The sequence below is a fragment of the Ahaetulla prasina genome, unplaced genomic scaffold, assembly GCF_028640845.1.
Source record: "Ahaetulla prasina isolate Xishuangbanna unplaced genomic scaffold, ASM2864084v1 Contig87, whole genome shotgun sequence".
Taxonomy (NCBI): domain Eukaryota; kingdom Metazoa; phylum Chordata; class Lepidosauria; order Squamata; family Colubridae; genus Ahaetulla; species Ahaetulla prasina.
In genome coordinates, this window is record NW_026682558.1 from 3,857 (window position 1) to 21,712 (window position 17,856).

General features: G+C 42.0%; 1 long non-coding RNA gene across 1 annotated transcript; it reads left to right on the forward strand.

The window, feature by feature from the left end:
* Positions 1-1,625: 1,625 nt before the first annotated feature.
* Positions 1,626-17,730, forward strand: LOC131187399 (uncharacterized). The gene is made up of 4 exons (XR_009152542.1): positions 1,626-1,750; positions 10,917-12,513; positions 15,591-15,655; positions 17,633-17,730. It is a non-coding gene; the product is annotated as an uncharacterized LOC131187399 (long non-coding RNA).
* The last annotated feature ends 126 nt before the right edge of the window (positions 17,731-17,856 follow it).

Sequence of the window (17,856 nt, forward strand, 5' to 3'; positions counted from 1 at the left end):
GCAGGAGCCCACACTTCAACCAATCAATGGCCACTGTGTGTTCTGCTATAGCACTTTATTGTTCCAGCTTTTAAATTAAATATCTGAACAGCTGGGCTCCAAACAGGCTTGAACTGTTGATAAATGTCTAGAGAGTTTCTGTTTAGAAATCTATCTAGCCAATCTCGCTCTGGTTATTCCATTTCAACATCTTAGGACCCCAAAACAACTAGACTACTAGACACAAATATTTATGCCATCACTCTATTAAACAGCAACTCACACTACTGCCTTGCCCAAAGACATTTATTTATTTTATTTATTTTATTTTATTAGATATACTGCCCTTCTCCCAAGGACTCATGTGTACAGCCAGAAAATAAAACCCACAATATAATAATATTAAAACAGAAATTTAAAACTGCATATACAAGTGTCCATTTAAAAATTTAAAACCCCAAATTAATAAATAATCCCAATTAAAATTTAATAAAACTTTTAAGCCAGTCCCGCTTGAATAAATAAATCTTTTCAGCTCACTTAAAAGTCCAAGATCAGGCACTCAAACAGAAGTTCGCTCCACTGAGGAGCTCCAACAGAAGGCTTTCTAAAACCAGCATATTGTTTCACCACTGAGAACCCTCTCTTGTGAGCTATTCTAGGCATACACACTCCTGTAAGCCCGGATTTACCCATGTGGTGGCTGTATTGCTATTATCCTACATCTGATCCTTCACGTTCTACCTTCCTATCTGTATTGATCATGTGATCAATTATTGTATCTTATGATTTATGATTGCCTTATGACTATATGATCACTTTGTAGTTATATTTGTATAACTGAAGTGTATGCACCAGAGACCATTTCCTGTGTCCAAAACATACTTGCCCAATAAAGAATTGTATCCTATTCTTTCCAATTTTTGATTATTATTTTTTTCAAATTCCATGTCTGACTACAAGCACCGAATTGCTCAGAGTCTCTTTGCCTTCATATTTACATCTTTCATTTTTCATAAAGATTTGTCCAATGGCTCGTTGAAATCCAAGTATACCATCTGTACAGTATTTGCTGATCTGGTAATTTAATTGCTTAAATCAAAAAAAGGCAATAAGGTTTGTTTGGCAAAACCTGTTTCTAACAAACCCATGCTGGCTTCTAGTAATCACCTTGCTTGTTTATAGGAGCTCACACATTCTCTGCTTGATTATATTTTTTCCCAGGATTTTACCAGATATTGTTGTCAAATTGATTGGCCTATAATTTAGTTTATTTTCCTCCTTTTTATAGTTTGGAATCACATCAGTTCTTTTCCAGTACTCTAGTATTTCTCCTATGTTACATAAACTTTGAAAAATTAGATTCCATGGTTTCAAATTTGTATTATCTTGAATTCTTGGTAATGCTACACAATACAATACAATAATTATACTTATACTAATACTATACTACAGAAGGAATGTAGGTGGGCACTTCGGGTTTTATCTCATTTCATTATTCTATTAATAGGATGAAGCTGGAAATGATTTAAGGCTGTACACATGCCACAGGAAAATCTGGCTGGAACAATCTTGGCAGGCCCCAAATGTCCCCAATTCGCGTGTGTGCCTGGTGCCAAAGCCAATGATGGACGCAGACACGAGGTGGTTTTCTGGTTGCTTTTGATCGGAGTACTCCAAGGAAAAGGGCTCCTGGCCAAAATGCTAAGAATGAAGAACAAAGGATTAAGAAAGTTTTATATATTTTCATTAAAAGAGAAGGCAGGACAAGGTGAGATAATTAGAAATATCATCTAATAAAGATTTTAGTAATAATTCTACAATTTGTTCTATTGATCTCTAGCTCTCCTTATTCCTAAGACTTGGCTAATGAATGCCCCAGGAGTTATCTAATACAGTAGTCACCAACTGGTGGTCCGTGCGAAAATTTTGGTGGTCCGTGGCGCACCCGGGCGGAGGAGCTGCTCCAGGATGAGCAATGGCCAGTCCTGTGACTAGAGCTGTGGAATATGGGACTGGCCAGGCAGCTCATGGTGGGGCTGTAAATCTCCACCATAGAGGGAGGTTCCTGTAACTTGCAACTTTGTAGCGCAGCCCTCGCCGGCCGGAATGAGGTCATGGTGAAAGGGGGGCGTGTGGCGGTGCGGTCGGGCCGAAGCAGTGGGTGGCGGCAACCCCCACCTGTTTCTTCCCCCTGCTGTAGCTTCCAGTCAACTGAAGCCACCAGTGGCTGTCCCCACCCCTCACCCTCCCTTCCTAGTCACTCCTCCCCTGGCCTGAGAAGGGAAGGGCAGGGGATGGAGATTTGTTCCATATTCCTCTGACTCCAAAGGCGCAGTGGCCTCTGGCTGGGAAATGCCAGATGACCCTGGCTCTATCCCTCTGTCCGAGGCTGAGCATCCATCAGAGCCTTCCCCAGGCTCCAGAACTGGCCCAGGTTCTTCCCCAACCTCCTCATTGTCTGAGTCTGCCACCAGCTCTGCTGGCCGGCGACAAGAAAAAGCTTCTTCAGCTCTGACAGGATAGTGGGGAATTAAAGGATTTATATTCCTTGCAAGCAGTTGGTCATTTGCATCCTTTTTATATATATAATATAAATATAAATCCTTCCATTCCTTTATATATATATATATAAATCCTTCCATTCCCCACTATCCTGTCAGCACTGAAGAAGTTTCTTGGATGAGAAGCAAAACATCTTCAAAAGAAAAAACAAGAAAGTCCAGTTGCCTCTTGAAAAAAAGCCCCTTTGGGACAACCATGACCTGGAGGACTGAGAATCTTTACCGACTCTGCATTCTATGTGTTCCCTTTTGCGATTAAAAGAAAACCTTTTTTTCCCCATAAGTTGAGAGGAAACAATAAAATTAAAATTGGGGAAAGTAAAAGCTATTGATACAAATAGGGATCACAGTAGGGATAAAGAAACACAATAGGGATTTAACACATTACTGTTTACCGATAAGGTATTTGTTATCTGACCCTGACTTCCCCTTCAATCCGGCCTCCCAGTTTAAATCCTACTTTATTTTTCATTTATTTGTATCCCTCCTTTATTATTTCTTCAATTTAGCCATTCTAAAGTCATCCTCAAAAACATACATTTTTATTATTTATTTATAAATGAAATTTCTATAGCCTCCCCCCAAAAAAACCAACGGTGGGCGATGTATAACAGATAAAAAACCACAAGCATATAAATGACATATATAAAAATGTAAACATCTATACTAAGAAATAAGTAATATACAAACAACTCTACAGCCCCCCCAGGCAATTAAATGGATGCAAATGGCTACCTCAGCAATTCAACCATCTGAGCATATCTCAGATTGCCTTAGAGCCAGTGGTGGGATTCAGCCAGTTCGCACTAGGGAGAACCGTTGTTAACTTTCTGAGCAGTTTGGTGAACTGGTTTTTGGAAGAAATCATTAGGGCAGAGAACCGGTTGTTAAATTATTTGAATCCCACCACTGCTTAGAGCCCCAGGCCTGAAGATTTAGACAGGTCTTGAGAGTCTTCCAGAAGCTCAAGAAGGGTGGAATTAATCTCATTTCAGGGGAAAGGATATTCCGTAAGATGGGGACCACAGCAGAGAAGGCACATTTCTGAGAGTCCCCAAGTGCATTTTCCCAGCTGATGGTGCCCGCCGCATGTTTTCTTTGCCAGGTGTCATTGGGCAGGCTGAAATAAGCAGGGAATGGCCGTACTTCAACTCAGTCCCATGCCAGGAAGGGCTTTCAAAGGCAAAACCAGCACCTCGAATCGGATCTGCAAGGAAGCTGTCAACCAAGGCAGCTCAGGGAGCAGAGGTGTGACATGTGGTGCTTCAGAAACACCTATAGCTTATCCAGCCATTGCATTCTCTACCAGCTAAAACTTTTGGATGCTCTTCAAGGGCAGCTGATGCAGAATTTATTGAAGTCATCCAATACAGGTAGTCCTTGACTTACCTTAGGAAAATTAGAATATCGTGCAAAAGTTCATTTATTTCAGTAATGCAACTTAAAAGGTGAAACTAATATATGAGGTAGACTCATTACATGCAAAGCGAGATAGTTCAAGCCTTGATTTGTCATAATTTTGATGATTATGGCTTACAGCTCATGAAAACCCCAAATTCACAATCTCAGAAAATTAGAATATTGTGAAAAGGTTCAATATTCTAGGCTCAAAGTGTCCCACTCTAATCAGCTAATTAAGCCATAAAACCTGTAAAGGGTTCCTGAGCCTTTAAATGGTCTCTCAGTCTGGTTCAGTAGGAATCATGGGAAAGACTGCTGACCTGACAGTTGTGCAGAAAACTATCACTGACACCCTCCATAAGGAGGGAAAGCCTCAAAAGGTAATTGCAAAAGAAGTTGGATGTTCCCAAAGTACTGTATCAAAGCACATTAATAGAAAGTTACGTGGAAGGGAAAAGTGTGGAAGAAAAAGGTGCACAAGCAGCAGGGATGACCGCATCCTGGAGAGGATTGCCAGGAAAGGCCATTCAAAAGTGTTGGGGACTTTCCAAGGAGTGGACTGAGGCTGGAGTCAGTGCATCAAGAGCAACCACACACAGATGGATCTGGACATGGGCTTCAAATGTCATACGGGCTAAAGAAAAAAAAGAACTGGACTGTTGCTCAGTGGTCTAAAGTCCTCTTTTCTGATGAGAGCAACTTTTGCATCTCATTTGGAAACCAAGGACCCAGAGTCTGGAGGAAGAATGGAGAGGCACACACTGCAAGATGCTTGAAGTCCAGTGTGAAGTTTCCACAGTCTGTGTTGATTTGGGGAGCCATGTCATCTGCTGGTGTTGGTCCACTGTGCTTCATTAAGTCCAGGGTCAACACAGCCGTCTAGCAGGAGATTTTGAAGCACTTCATGCTTCCTTCCGCAGACGAGCTTTATGGGGATGCTGACTTCATTTTCCAGCAGGACTTGGCACCTGCCCACACTGCCAAAAGTACCAAAACCTGGTTCAATGCCCATGGATTACTGTGCTTGATTGGACAGCAAACTCGCCTGACCTGAACCCCATAGAGAATCTATGGGGCATTGCCAAGAGAAAAATGAAAGACATGAGACCGAACAATGCAGAAGATAAATGAACTTTTGCACGATATTCTAATTTTCCGAGTTTCACCTGTACAACAATTTGTTTAGTGACCATTCGAAGTTACAACAGCAATGAAAAAAGTGACTTATGACCATTTTTCACACTTATGATTGTATCAGCATCCCCATGGTCATGGGATTTACATTCAGATGCTTGTCCAGTGGTTTTTATTTATGACAGTTGCAGTGTCCCAGGGTCATATGATCATGTTTTGTGATCTTTGGACAAGCAAAGCCAATGGGAATGACAGATTCACTTAGCAACCGTGTTACTAACTTATCAACCACAGTCATTCGCTTAAGAAATATGAGAAGGAAAGTCGTAAAATGAGAGAAAACTCACTTAACAACTGTTTCACTGAGCAACATAAATTTTGGGCTCAGTCATGGTCAAGGACTATCTGTATGCAGGTGACTAGGGCATGATTGACCGTAACCAGGGTCTGCAGATCCAGGAACAGCCACAACTGGCTCTCAATTGAATCAGTAATAAAAATGTTAGGATGTAGAGAGTATTTTGATCTCCAGTGACAGGCAAACCCTCCTAAAATGCAGGAATCTTTTGATCAGCTTCCCAGCCTGCAAACTAGTTTTGCCCAAGCAGCCTGGGAATTCTCAAGGCTGAAATCTTAGTACTCTGGAAATTGGGAAGACTGCTCGAGGGAGCAGAGAGCATAATAGACAGAAGATGATAGTATCTCCTATCTAAATGTCATTGGAAACAACGCGGGAGACACATTTATTTATTTATTTATTTATTTATTTATTTATTTATTTATTTATTTTGTCACACAGTATATATAAGCATAAGCATGAAATAACTATATAAATATATAAGCACATATATAAGCATGAGTATGTACTAACTATATTAATTGGATAGTTCTAAATTTTCTAAACTCAGGATTTCAAGTCTGGTGGCATAAGGTATTTTGTTGTATTCGGAGGAGTGGAGAACTCTTCTTGTAAAATATTTCTGGACACTTTCAATTGTATTAATGTCTGAAATGAGGTATGGGTTCCAGAAAGGCGAGCTGTATTCAAGAATTGGTCTAGCAAATGTTTTATATGTTCTGGTTAGTAGTGTGGTGTTTTTGGAGAAGAAGCTACGCAAGATTAGGTTTACAACTCTTAAAGCCTTTTTTGCAATGTAGTTGCAGTGGGCTTTGGCACTTAGATCATTTGATATGAAAACTCCAAGGTCTTTAACAGAGTGGGGGTCATCTGTAAGGTAATGTCCATCAAGCTTGTACTTAGTGTTTGGGTTCTTTTTTCCAATATGTAGGACTGAGCATTTGCTGGTTGAGATTTGGAGTTGCCAAATTTTAGACCATTCAGATACAAAGTCAAGGTCTTTTTGAAGGGTAGTTGTATTGTTGGTGGTGTTAAATAGTTTGACATCATCAGCAAAGAGAACACAATTACTTGTAATACGATCACAGAGATCATTAATGTATAATATGAAGAGTGTTGGTCCAAGAACGCTGCCTTGGGGAGCGCCACTTTTGACAGGAACAGGATTTTTTAAATTTCTTTTTGTCACAACAGTATACACAAACAATTATCATAGATAAAACAACATATCTTGAAGAAAAATATATATATATATATATACGAGTAAAAAAATATGCATCAACTATATTAATTTGATATAATGAAGAAAACAATAGGACAGGAACGGTAGGCACTTTTGTGCTCTTATGCACGCCACTTATAGTCCTCTTAGGAATGGGGTGAAGTCAATAGTAGACAGTTTTTGTAATGTATCTTTAAAAGTTTTGGCGGGAATTAGCACGTTGCTGATTGGTTAAGGCAACCGGCTGAAATGTATATAAAGAGAGGTTTGCCCCAGTACTCTTTTGCTGGGTCACTGTATATTAAAGAGCTGTTGTCACTACCCTGGTCTTCTGCCTCGTTATTGCCCAAACTTAACTCTGGCGACGAAGGTGGGATCCCGAGGCTAAAAGCACCAGGGAAGAGCTGAACGCACTACGAGGACCAAACCCAGCAAATTCAGGGCAGAAACGCAGCGATGGCCGGCTACACACCGCCCGCGCCTTTTGACCCATCCAAGGAGAAATGGGGAACATACATGACCCGTTTCGAGAGTTTCCTCGAGGCGAATGAACTGCAAGGAGTTCCAGACAACAGAAAAAGGGCGTATTTCCTGAGCCACTGCGGTCCCGAGGTCATCGACATCGCAGAAGCCCTGGCAGAGCCAACGCCGGTACAATCGGTATCGTGGCAAACTCTGCAGAACCTATTGAAGAACCATTTCGCGCCAACACCGTCCAAATACGTGCAACGTTTTGAATTTGGAGAGCGAAGACAGCAGGAGGGCGAGTCCATCAGCGAATACATGGCCGCCCTACGGAAAGCCTCTAAATATTGTGGGTACCGAGATTTGGATGAGGAACTGTTGGAGCAACTCATCCGGGGAGTCAGGGACATTCGTTTGCGGAGGCGGTTGCTATCTAAAAGCAATCTAACGCTGGCAAACGCTCTGGACGAAGCCAGAACTCATGAGATGTCCAACCAAGATGCGGAAACCCTACAAAAGCCGCTCACACCAATGGCGAACGCGAAATCAACTCCGGTCCACAACGAAGAAATCCAGACCGAAACAGACGGCGAGGAGGAGGAAGAAGTCTTCCACACCGGGGGACCGAGAAAAGAAGACCGGGATGACTGCGGAAGTTGCGGAGGGCAACACCAGCGTCAACATTGCAAGTTCAAGGACGCTACATGTCGGCGGTGCGAGAAGAAGGGGCACCTGGCTCAAGTCTGTCGAGCACCCCAACCTTCCCGCCGAAGATTCAAACCAACCAATCAGAGCGCGGGATCGGCAAGGCGACCCGTGATTGGTTACAACAAAAAGGGCGCGAAGTCAAATCGAACGACTGTGATAGTGGGTCGTGCAGCGACCCGTTTAGAGAAGAAGATCTTCACAAAACCAAGAATCGAAGGAGTACCGTGCCGACTGGAGGTGGACACAGGGTCAGCGATCACAATCATGTCTTGGGACAATTTTGCGAAAGTTTTGCCGAACATCGCCAAGCGCAAACTGCGAACACAGCGGCTAAAAGTTCAAGACTACCAAGGGAATCGCATCCCTGTTCGAGGGACAACGTCCGTTCACGTCGAGTACGGACCACACAAGAAAACCCTGCCCATCACGATAGTCGAGGGGACCCTGCCAAGCTTGTTGGGACTAGACTGGTTCCGAGCATTGGGCATGGGAGTGACTGGCATCTACAGAAACGATGTTAAACTAAAGGACGCCCTCATGGAAGAATTCGAAGATGTTTTCAAAGACTGCCTGGGCAAGTACAAGGGGACCCCTATTTCGTTCAACTTAGATCCTCAGGTAGCCCCCATACGGTTAAAAGCAAGGAGGGTTCCTTTCGCCCTTAAGCCCAAGATTGACCGGGAAATAGATAAACTAGTCAGTCAAGGGATATTAGTACCAGTCGACCATGCAAAATGGGAGACGCCAATCGTCACCCCAGGTAAACCAGATGGGTCAATTCGAATTTGCACTGACTACAAGGCGACCTTAAATAAAGCCTTGCAAAAAAGCGCTTACCCGGTTCCAGTAGTACAACACTTGCTGCACTCGTTGGGGCAAGGGCACATTTTTGCCAAATTAGATTTGGCCCAAGCCTATCAGCAGCTGCCCGTAGATGCCAACACAGCCGAAGCCCAGACAATTGTAACTCACAGAGGTGCCTTTAAATGTACCAGATTACAGTTTGGGGTGAGCGTGGCACCTGGTCTCTTTCAAAATTTAATGGAGCGACTTCTGCAAGGGCTCCCGGGGGTGGTACCATATTTTGATGATGTGTTGGTATCCGCCGAGAATTTGGAAGAACTAGGGGAGCGTTTGAGAAAAGTTTTGGGCATTTTCCGGTCAGCCGGTCTAAAAGTTAAAGTGAATAAATGCCAAATAGGGGTAGAATCCGTAGATTTCTTGGGCTACCGAATAGACAAGGAAGGAATTCACCCCACAGAGAGCAAAATCAAGGCGATAAAAAAGGCCCCAGCACCCAGAAACAAAACAGAGCTACAGGCATTTCTGGGTCTATTGAACTTTTACGCGGTCTTTTTAAAAAATAAGGCGACTGTTGCCGAGCCGCTACATAAGTTACTGGGGAAGAATGCTGTTTGGTCTTGGGGAAAGGCCGAAGCTAGAGCATTCGAGGCAGTAAAAAACCTTCTATCGAACGATAGTTTACTGATCCAGTACAATAGCACAATGCCAGTGGTGTTAGTCTGCGACGCATCCCCCTATGGGGTGGGGGCTGTGCTTAGCCACAGACTTCCGAATGGCACAGAAGCCCCAATAGCCTTCTACTCCAGAACGATGTCATCTGCAGAGAGGAACTATAGTCAGTTGGATAGGGAAGCCCTAGCCATAGTTTCAGGAGTGAAAAAATTTCACGAATACGTTTTTGGTCGAGACTTTGAAATTATTACAGACCATAGACCACTTTTAGGGTTGCTGGCTGGCGACCGGCCAACACCCGCGGCACTCTCGCCCCGATTGACCCGATGGACTATCTTTCTAGCTGCCTACTCCTAAAAGCTGCGGCATCGGCCAGGAAAAGAGTTGGGGCATGCGGATGCATTAAGCAGATGCCCATTGCCAGGGGCGATCGAGGACCCCACTCCGGGGACACCCATACTGTTAATTGACTCTCTGGACGCTGGCCCAGTCACGTCTAAGGAAGTGGCTCGGGCTTCATTCCGGGACATTACTTTGAGAACTGTAATTGGTTGGGTTCAAAGGGGGTGGCCCGCTGCGCCGGGCGAGCGTTTCAAAGAATTTGTTAAGAAAAGCGGGGAATTATCAGTGCAAGGGGGTTGCCTGCTCTGGGGGGATAGGGTGGTTGTCCCAGAGAAACTGCGTGGGAAAGTTCTGGAAATTCTGCACGAAGGTCACCCTGGGATCGTGAGAATGAAGGGTTTAGCCAGGAGCTATGTGTGGTGGCCCCTAATGGACAAAGAGATTAGCGACAAGGTTGGCAGATGCCAAGTGTGCCAGGAGTCCAGACCACTACCACCTACGGCCCCGATCAGGGAGTGGGAGAAACCCCAAGGCCCATGGTCCCGCATACACATAGACTTCGCCGGCCCCTTCCACGGCCAAACGTTTCTAATAGTGGTGGATGCATTCTCCAAATGGTTGGAGATCATCCTAATGAAATCCACAACCGCTGAAGCTGTCATTTCAGCACTAAGGCACCTTTTCGCCCGCGGGTTGCCGGACACTCTAGTGTCAGACAATGGGCCACAGTTCACAGCGACACTTTTTGAGGGGTACTTGGCAGAAGAGGGCATCCGACATGCCCTCTCGGCGCTTTTCCACCCTGCGACGAACGGCCTTGCTGAACGTTTCGTCCGGAGCGCGAAAGAGGCATTGTCCAGAAGTGGCCCAGGAAATTGGCAATCACAAATCGACGCATTCCTAACGGTACAACACAGAACCCCTTGTGTGGCCACTGGCCGCAGCCCAGCAGAGCTACTGATGGGACGAAAACTAAGATGCCCATTAGATCGTTTAAACCCTAATTACACGCCAGACGGGTACAAAACAACACCAGGCAAAACAAGAGAACTGGCCATAGGAAGCTATGTATGGGCACACAATTACGGGGATGGCCCAAACTGGCTAAAGGGAACGATCATAGACACCACGGGCCCCAAGTCGTATCTCGTAGAGATAGAGGACGGCCGGGTGTGGAGACGCCACATAGATCAGCTAAGAAATAGAATTAACACTAGACCAGAGATTGATGGGACGGGCCCTGACTACTCATTGATTGAACCCACAGCTGACTCAAGCCGAAAAGAAACGGGGAACTTATCTGGCTCAGACGAGGTCCAGCGACACCAGCCGGTCCTTCCTGAGGACAGCAGGCACGACTCGGCAAGTAATCCGAGGCCGGATGGCCTGGAGGAGAAGCTGAGAGGAGCGAGCAGCCCCTCCGGTCAGCTCGACTCACTCCCAGAAAATGAACTGCGCAGGTCCGAAAGAGTTAGGAAACGCCCAGCGTACCTGCGCGACTACGTAGAGAAATAACATGCTAAATTTATGCAAATATGAGTAAAGTGTTTTCTGGGAGGGAAGGAGTGTAATGTATCTTTAAAAGTTTTGGCGGGAATTAGCACGTTGCTGATTGGTTGAGGCCACCGGCTGAAATGTATATAAAGAGAGGTTTGCCCCAGTACTGGTTGCTGGGATTCACTGTATATTAAAGAGCTGTTGTCACTACCCTGGTCTCCTGCCTCGTTATTGCCCAAACTTAACAGTTTTTGGTTGAAAATTTTGGGATTTTGAGTAGAGACAATGGAGTCAGGTAATAAGTTCCAAGCTTTGATAGAGCATTGCCAGTTTTTGATAGAGCATTGCCAGTTTTGACCACTTGTTGTCTGTTTGACAAGAAAGCTGTTATCCTATTGTGGAGTGGTCCTGAAATGCCGTAGGATTTTAGTTTTAGGAGAAGTTTATCATGTATTACTGAGTCAAACGCTTTACAGAACTCTATGTAGATTGCATCTATTGCTTTGTCCTGATCAAGATTTGTAGTCCATGTTTTTGCAGTGAAAAAGTTGTAAGTTACATGATAATTTTTTTCTGAAACTGAATTGTTTATTAGAGAGTAGGTTGTTTGTTTCTAGGTGGAGGGTAATGGATTGGTTGATGATAGATTCCACTACTTTGCAGGTGACGCAGCATAGAGAGATTGGTCTGTAATTATCAACTAGGCTGGGGTCTCCTTTTTTGAAGACTGGGATGACCGTGGCTAGTGACCAAAGTTTGGGAAGGGAACTGGTCGTGAAAGCTTTTTCAAAGATTATGCTTAGGGGTTCTGCTATATTAGTGGAAAGCTTTTTTAAGAAGTATGCACATCAGGTCCAATAGATAGGGATGGTTTCAGTTTGCGAAGAGGTTTTTTAACATTATCTTCTGTGAAATCTATTTGTGTTAGGTCATTGTACTCATTGTTGGTACAATAGGGGAATGTCGGATATGAGCCATTACAAAGACTGAGCCAAAGAATGTGTTAAAAACTTCCAAGTTTTGTCCCGTATTATTCTATGAATAAGATGAAGATGACAGGCTTTTAATCATTTAGGGGCTGCGCCCAAAAACAAAAACTTTATGAACTTTTAGGGGCCAGGAAGCACCCAATAAATCTGATGAAGCTAAAGCTCGGACGATCTAGCTTTTGCTGGCTAGATGGCGCTCTATGGTTAGGCAATAAGCTCGCAAGAAGCTGAACGGAAAGGAATTGAGACCATAGACTCGCGGATGGCTAGAGAGACTATGGAAAGGCGAAGCCCCGAAAAAAATTCGTCTTCCGGCTTCCTGATGGAGTCTGGCGGTGGCTGTTGTAGTTTTTCCTGGGTCGAAGCGGCAGCTGGCAGGTGAGTGGAGGGCAGGTGGGAGGAGGGGCCGGGAGCAAGTCGGGCCCTTCGGTTTGCTCCACGTTGCAGTAGCAGAGAAACAACGAGGCTGATCGATTCCGCGTGTTTCTTATGAGGCTGTTGAGTTGTTTGCAAGGGAGGAAGTTCACAGGCAACACCGGGGCTTTAAATCTCGCAGAAGCTTTACCGTTTGAGAATCAGAATAGAGCTGGGAGGGACCTTGGAGGTCTTCTAGTCCAGCCCCCTCCTCAAGCAGGAGATCGTATATACCATGTCAGGCAAGTGACTCTCCAGTCTGTCCTTCAAAGCCTCCAGTGATGAAGGACTCACAACTTCTGAGTCAAAGCTGTTCCACTGGTTAATTGTCCTCAGTATTAGGCAGGTTCTCCTTAATTCCAGGTTGATTCTCTCCTTGGTTAGTTTCCACCCATTGTTTCTTTTCCTGCCTTCTAGTGCTTTGGAGAATTAGTTGACCACCCTTTTTTGCGGCAGTCCCACAAATACTTGAATACTGCTATCATGTTATTCCTTGTCCTTTTTTCCTCTAGACTAGCTATCCTCCAATCATTTTTCATACGTTTTACTCTCCAGGCCTTTAAACATCTTAGTTGCTCTTCTCTGCACTTTTCCCCCACATCTTTTATGTAATGTGATGGCCAAAACTGGATGCAGTATTCCAGGTGTGATCCTACCAAGGCTTTATAAATTGGTACTAATACTTCATGTGATTTTGACTCTATGCCTCTGTTTATACAACCAAAGATTGTATTAGCTGTTTTGGCTGCCGCTACACACACTGCTGACTCAGTTTTAAGTGATTGTCCACTAAGACTCCAAGGACCCTCTCACAGTTACTGTTTTGGAACCAGGTTTCACCTAATCTGCACTTGTACCTTTGGTATTTTTTGCCCAGATGTAAAACTTTGCTGTTCTCCTCATTAAATTTCATTTTTTTTATTTATTTATTTATTTATTTATTTATTTATTTATTTTGTCACAACATCATACGAAAAGATTATAAGCATATATATAGAAAGAAGAAAAGAAAAACAATAGGACAGGAATGGTAGGCACGTTTGTGCGCTTATGCACGCCCCTTATGGTCCTCTTAGGAATGGGGTGAGGTCAATAGTAGAAAGTTTTTGGATAAAGCTTTTAGGATTATGGGAAGAGACCACAGAGTCAGGTAAAGTATTCCAGACACTGATGATTCTGTTACAGAAGTCATATTTTCTGCAATCTAGATTAAAGCGGTTGACATTAAGTTTAAATCTATTAGTTGCTCTAGTATTATTGCAATTAAAGCTGAAGTAGTCTTTAACCGGAAGGACATTACAATAGATGATTCTGTGAGTTAAGCTTAGGTCTTGTCGAAGGCGACGGAGTTCCAAGTTTTCTAAGCCTAGGATTTCAAGTCTGGTGGGATAGGGTATTCTATTGTTTTCAGAGGAATGGAGAACTCTTCTTGTAAAATATTTCTGGACACGTTCAGTTGTATTGATGTCAGAGATGTGGTGAGGGTTCCAAACAGGCGAGCTGTATTCTAGAATTGGTCTAGCAAATGTTTTATATGCTCTGGTTAATAGTGTGGTGTTTTTGGAAAAGAAACTACGCAAGATTAGGTTTACAACCCTTAGAGCTTTTTTTGCTATGTAATTGCAGTGGGCTTTGGCACTTAGATCATTTGACATGAAAACTCCAAGGTCTTTAACGGGATGGGGGTCATCTGTAAGGTAATGTCCATCTAGTATGTACTTAGTTTTTGGGTTCTTTTTTCCTATATGTAAGACTGAGCATTTGCTGGTTGAAATTTGGAGCTGCCAATTTTTAGACCAAGCGGTTAGATGATCAAGGTCGTTTTGAATTATAGAAGTATTGTCTGTGATGTTAAATAGTTTGACATCATCAGCAAAGAGAACACAATTACTTGAGATATGGTCACAAAGATCATTAATGTATAGTATAAAGAGTGTTGGTCCAAGAACGCTGCCTTGAGGAACGCCACTCTTGACAGGAACAGGATTTGATAGAGCATTGCCAATTTTTACCACTTGTTGTCTGTTAGACAGAAAAGAAGATATCCATTTGTGGAGGGGTCCTGTGATGCCATAGGATATTAGTTTTAGGAGAAGTTTATCGTGTACTACTGAGTCGAAAACTTTGCAGAAGTCTATGTAGATTGCATCTATTGATTTGCCTTGATCAAGATTTGAAGTCCATATGTTTTTGCAGTGAAGAAGTTGTAAGTTGCATGATAATTTTTTTCTGAAACCAAATTGTTTGTTGGAGAGTAGGTTGTTTGTTTCTAAGTATGAGGTAATGGATTGGTTGATGATAGATTCCATGACTTTGCAGGTGACACAGCAAAGGGAGATCGGTCTGTAGTTTTCGACTAAGCTGGGGTCTCCTTTTTTGAAGATAGGAATGACTGTGGCTAGTGACCAAAGTTTGGGAAGAGAACTGGTAGTGAAAGCTTTTTCAAAGATAATACTTAGGGGTATTTTTGTTGGATAGGGCTCATTGTTCAAGTCTTTCAAGCTCTTTGGATCCTGAGCTTGTCTTCTGGGGTGGTTGCTGTTCCTTCCAGTTTAGTGTCATCTGCAAATTTGAGGAGTTTTCCTTCTATTCCCTCATCTAAGTCATTTATGAAGATATTGAAGAGTACTGGGCCTAAGACAGAACCTTGTCATACCCCACTGCTTACTTCCCTCCATGCGGATGTACTATTAAGGACTACTCATTAAGTATGTTTTTTTCAGTCAGTTACAAATTCATCTGGTGGTATGCTGTCTACCCTAAATTTTTCTGGCTTAGCAAGAAGTAGCTTGTGGTCTACTTTGTTGCTGGTCTACTAATTTAGTCACTTTATCGAAGAATGAAATAAGATTGGTTTGGCATGATCTGTTTTTAACAAACTGGTGCTGTCTACTAGTTATAACTTTATTTGTTTCTAGATGTTCACAGATTAGTTTTTTGATTATTTTTACCAGTATCTTTCCAGGTATTGATGTTAGACTGATTGGTCTGTTGTTTTCTGGATCTGGTTTTTTTTCCTTTTTTTTTTTTTTTTTTTGCAGATGGGAACCACATCAGCTCCTTTCCAATCCTCTGGTAGTTTCCAGTGCTTCAAGATTTTTTAAAGGTATGATGATACAATGGTTCTGAGATAACATCTGCCAGCTTTTTCAGAACACTAGGATGTAATCCATCAGGTGATTTATATTCATCAATGTCAGACATGGGTTCTCTTACCATTTTCTTATTTATTTTAATTTTTATTTCTAGTCTGTCTTTTACAGTTATATTTTTGGTAAGTTGGGCAATACTTTCTTTTTGTGTGAAGACTTATGCAAAGAATGCTGCTTTACTTTCTCTCTAGTCCCTGTTACTTCCTTGCTATCTTCACTCTTTAGTGAACCGACTGTTTCCTTGACTTTTTTTTTTTGTTATTTATATGTTGAAAGAAACATAATTTTATTGTCTTTGAATTTTGTTGCAAGTATTTGTTCATTCTGAGCCTTTCTTTCCTCAGTTTATCTTTGCAGATTTGGGCTATCTGCTAATATTGTCTTAATTATCTGTCCCGCTTTCCATTTCTTGTATTTATCCTTTTTGTCTTTCAGTTTATCAGAGAGATCTTTATGCAATCATGCTGGTTCCTTCTTGGATTTCTTGTTTTTCTTTTCTTTTTTTTTCTTTCTTTTTTATTTGAATTTATATCCCGCCCTTCTACGAAGACTCAGGGTGGCTTACATTGTGTTAAGCAATAGTCTTCATCCATTTGTATATTATATACAAAGTCAACTTAATTCCCCCCAACAATCTGGGTCCTCATTTTATCTACCTTATACCATTATACCTTATACCATTTTACCTACCTCATTTTATCTACCTTATAAAGGATGGATTTTAGTGGTATTGTGTTGGACTGGGCTGATCATATTTTTCAGTGTTTCCCTTTTTTCTTGAGTTGTTTTCCCTTTCAGGATTTTTATCCATTAAATTTTGCTTAGGGTCTCTCTGAATTTGTTAAAATCAGCTCTATTAAAGTTTAAGACACTGGTTGGATTATATTCTATTCCTTGTGTTTGCATTCTATTGAATTCTAGTATGATGTGGTCACTTTTACCCAAGATTCCAGCAGCTTCAACTCCTTCTATCACTTCTTCTCTATTAATAAGAATTAGGTTCAGTATACTTTTTTGTCTAGTTCCCTCCTCTATCTTTTGGATGACAAAGTTGTCAGATAAGTTGGTTAGGAATTTGTTCGATCTCCCACTTGCTGCTGAGATTGTCTTCCAGTTGTTATCAGGGTAGTTAAAGTCTCCCATTACTACTGTGATATGTTTCCTACATACATTATTAATTGATTAGCAAAGAGTTCATCTATTTCTTCTACTTGATTGGGTGGCCTGTAGTATATTCCTATAGCAATGTCATTTTTCTTTCCTTTTATATTGACCCATATGGGTTCTAGGAGATTTTCATCCTTGGTTTTGCGTATTTCTGTAGAGATGTTGCGATCTTTTATATTTAATGCACCTCCTCTTTTGTTAGGTCTGTTTCTCTTGAATTAGTTTATATCCCTCTATCAGGACATTCCAGTCATGAGTTTCATATCAGCAAGTTTCAGTACTGGCAACTATATCATATCTGCCTTCATGTACTAATATTTCAGGTTCACCCTGTTTGTTCTCTAAACATTCAGCATTAGGGTATAGGCATTTCTTCTGTTAATGCTCACATACTGTTACCTATTTCATTTTGTAGACAGAAAATACACATGGATTTTCTACATATATACATATGGTATACACAGATAGAGGGGTGTGTTTCTGTATTTTTTGTGAATGTATGTGTTCCTATCCGCAGTATTTCCAGGTATCTATAAGCTTATAACAATTTGCAGTCCTGACAATCTGTGATTTGCACGAATCAACAATAGAATTTAATGATTGTATGAAGATTTGAACTTAATCTTTTATGTCTCATAGTGAATGGCATTGGTTAATCTAGCATTTTGACATGTTTGCTTTTTCATTGTTATGTATGTTTTTTCACATCTTACAATCATATTATAAAGTGTAATTGAAGTATCTCTTTTATGTGAATCTTATAGGTAAATGGAATGCCAAAAAGAGTCTTCTGGACGACAGAGAATCAGAATCAGATTGAAAAAGGAAAGTGAATCCGGAACATCTCATAAATGTCTTTTCCTTTCCTCCTGCATATCCAACTGACTGTCAGCTTCAGTTGGATATGGAAAGTGGGGGAAAGTGGAAAGTACTTTATTATGTGACAACAAAATTACCTCCTCCCAATTTGTTAATATTCATATAAACA